Source organism: Gavialis gangeticus, unplaced genomic scaffold (genome assembly GCF_001723915.1).
Source record: "Gavialis gangeticus isolate Ggan-Ray unplaced genomic scaffold, GavGan_comp1, whole genome shotgun sequence".
Taxonomy (NCBI): Eukaryota; Metazoa; Chordata; order Crocodylia; family Gavialidae; genus Gavialis; species Gavialis gangeticus.
The window spans coordinates 114,431,964-114,432,182 of record NW_017729032.1 but is presented as its reverse complement, the minus strand read 5'-3'; positions in this window follow the sequence as shown (position 1 = coordinate 114,432,182).

The following is a 219-nucleotide window of genomic DNA, read 5'->3' as shown; positions in this document are numbered from 1 at the left end:
CCTTCGTAGATGTAGTCTTTATTATTTTTACCTTGACACTTAATATTAAATATCTTATGTCAAGTGACATTTATATATATCCTTGAAATAAAATGAATAACCAAGTTTTGTTCCCTTCCCTTCCCCTCCCCTTCCCCCCCCCCCCCCATTTTCCGGCCTTCCGTTTTAAGGTTGCAAAGATTTTGACTTTTAATTTTAATTTAAAATTAATTTGATTTT